Raw genomic sequence first — 2,827 nt, forward strand, 5'->3', positions numbered from 1 at the left:
ATTCCAATCATACTCTTAAATGCTAAGGGAAACCAACCCTCTCGAAAACTCAAGAGGGTAGGAGAGGAATCATCAGTGCAGATTTCTTTATTTTTGTGAAGAAAGCATTTATGCATTGTATAAACTAGCATATAGAGCATTGTATTCTCACTCGTGCCTTTTGTTGACGTGTTTCTTGCTAAATTTGTCTGAACTACCTTTATCAGTTTTACTTGGTCTTTTCATTGAGATGTATCTGGTCCCCTTTTCTGGTTAACAAAACAATTTCTGTAAATCTAATGATTGTATGCGAATGAAAATTAATCAAAGTTAATCTTTATTTCCTCATTGAACCCATCAAAGTGGTTGCATTCTCTACTGCCAAATGTTGTCTAAAACAGAATATTACTCTGAGAATATCAGTATTTTCTGTATTGTATGTTCAGGTGTTTCAGGGCTTTGAGGCTGTTTGTGCAATAAGTGTTACTTCTATCTATTGTCTATGTTTCATGTTTTCTGTTTTGTATATGGATATACAAATGTATTAAAAGAAGCAGCTTAAATTTTCAGCCTAAGCAAACCCTTCCTCAGTTGCTTTCCTGGTTTTCTGTGCCTTTGGTTTGGACAGATGAGGGTTAAACGGTTTCGTTACACACAAATGTGGGGTGAATAAACTGTCCGTCTTTTGTGTCTCTTAAAGACAAATTTTACATGTTGCTCAAGTAAAATTTCAGGACAAATCCAAAACTACGTAGAAAGCATGTTGGTGTCCAGAGAAATTGAGGAAAATTGAAGTTAAATGATAGAAATGTTTAGCATAGATTAATCCAAAAGCACCAAAAGCATGAGAGATGTTGAACTTATAATAGGCACTTTAAGGTTGTATTCTCCTTATTCACACGTAACAGACGTGTAAATGAACAACACATAAGTACTATCTAAACATGGTATGTGTGCTACAGTTTACAGGTAAACAGGTTTTTTGTGTGCTGTGTTGTACATGCTTGAAGCCTCTTGGATACAATTTGGTGAAAGGTAAAAACTTCTGAATTGTTAGAATAAAAAATATTTTTAATACAGAAATACAGACCAGAATAAAATGATGTCTAATATCTGCTCAAAGGTTGTTCATTTTAAAATACCACAAAAAACAAACAAACAAAAAAAAATTTGTACCAGGTTTAGGTATCACCAAAGAAACAAAACAAGGAGTCCTTTGGTGGAAACATAATTACTGTTTGGATTACAATGAGGCAATTAAAAAACATTGGAAAGACATTTTGTTCAGAACTGAACTTCCTCCTGGCATATTGACAGAAGTTATTTTCTGTTCTCATCCTTTTGGTGATTGTGTTGAGGAATCCTTAATGTTATCATTATTGGTATTTCAAAAATCCTGTGTTTATTATTTATTTAGCTAAATCCTTTTGTTTTTGTCTTGTAAATATTGTCTTATACCTTCTCAAATTATTGTTTTTTTTGTAAAATAGACATAGAAATAACACAATTTAATATGAAAACAGAAAAATCTCAAATGTTTACAAAGGGATATTTGTTGTCTCTTGTTTTTCTCCTACTATTATTCCACTTGTTTATTTACTGGATTTTCTTTTTCAAATAAGCACCATAGGAAATTGCTTGAGTCCAGAATACAGTATATCCCAGGTATAGATTATATGGGTACAGACAGCTGCAAAGTTAATCCAAAACACTAGAGAGAGCTGTAGCTCAAGCACAACCTCCTCTGAATCTCAGCAAACACACACACACACACACACACACACACACACACACACACACACACACACACACACACACACACACACACACACACACACACACATTATTTGCCATAGAAGCTTTGCAGTCTTTTTATGAGAAGAATTCTTTTAATTTCATCATCATCGCTCCATCATCTTTATCCTTTTTAGAGCATTGAACAGTGCACTGCAACATTAACACAGCAAAACCAAACCTTTCCATCTGCTGCACTAAAAGAAAAGCCATATCCAGGCAGCACTCCCTTTATTTTTGTTCAACATGCCAGCAAAAACTAATTACTCAAAAAAGGAGGAGAGTTGATAATGAAGTCATTTCCAAGAATCCTCGCTTTCCTGTTTATATACAGCTAAATAAACAAAAAAAAAAGAAAAAAAAAGCATTAAGAGATATAAAATAATTATGTTAATGACTTCATGTAGTCCTAATTAACGAAACATTTATTTTATTTTATACATTATACAGTGAGGGGGAAAAAGGCTGGCATTTTATGTTAAGGCAAACTGAAGAGATTTATAAGCACTTTGAACTATAATTCCGTTACTGCCCTTCCTTGGGGCTCAATGCTATTGTTTCATTAGCCTTTCCTTCAATAGGGTGGTTACAGTCATTGGCACTGACTGAGTAAAATGATTATCAAGTCACTGATAATTTAAAGGATATTGTGACCTCACACCTTTTCATTGTTTATGAGCTTATCTTATATTTTTCCTCTATCCGTGGTGCTGAAGTTTATTCTATAATTTAGAGATAAAGCTGATCTGTGTAGTTTGCGATTGATTGATTTAGGAAATATATGATAAAAAAATAAAATGAAATAGCGCATGGAGGCCACAAACCAGGGGCCAATGCGTTTGGTTCCAACTAGTTTACTCTACTTATAATTGTTAAAGATCTATTAAAAGTTTCTTTTTTGCTTCACATTTTTGATAACACTGTGCAAATGGGTTCCTTAAGTCAAATCTTGAGGATGTCAAGTGCTACCAATAGGGTCAGTGACTGACCCCGTAAATCCACAATGAAGTGAGAGAGAGAGAGAGACAAGGAGAGAGAGGAGAGAGAGAAATCG

The sequence above is a fragment of the Cyprinodon tularosa genome, unplaced genomic scaffold (genome assembly GCF_016077235.1).
Source record: "Cyprinodon tularosa strain WSP-4 unplaced genomic scaffold, ASM1607723v1 ctg130, whole genome shotgun sequence".
Lineage (NCBI taxonomy): Eukaryota > Metazoa > Chordata > Actinopteri > Cyprinodontiformes > Cyprinodontidae > Cyprinodon > Cyprinodon tularosa.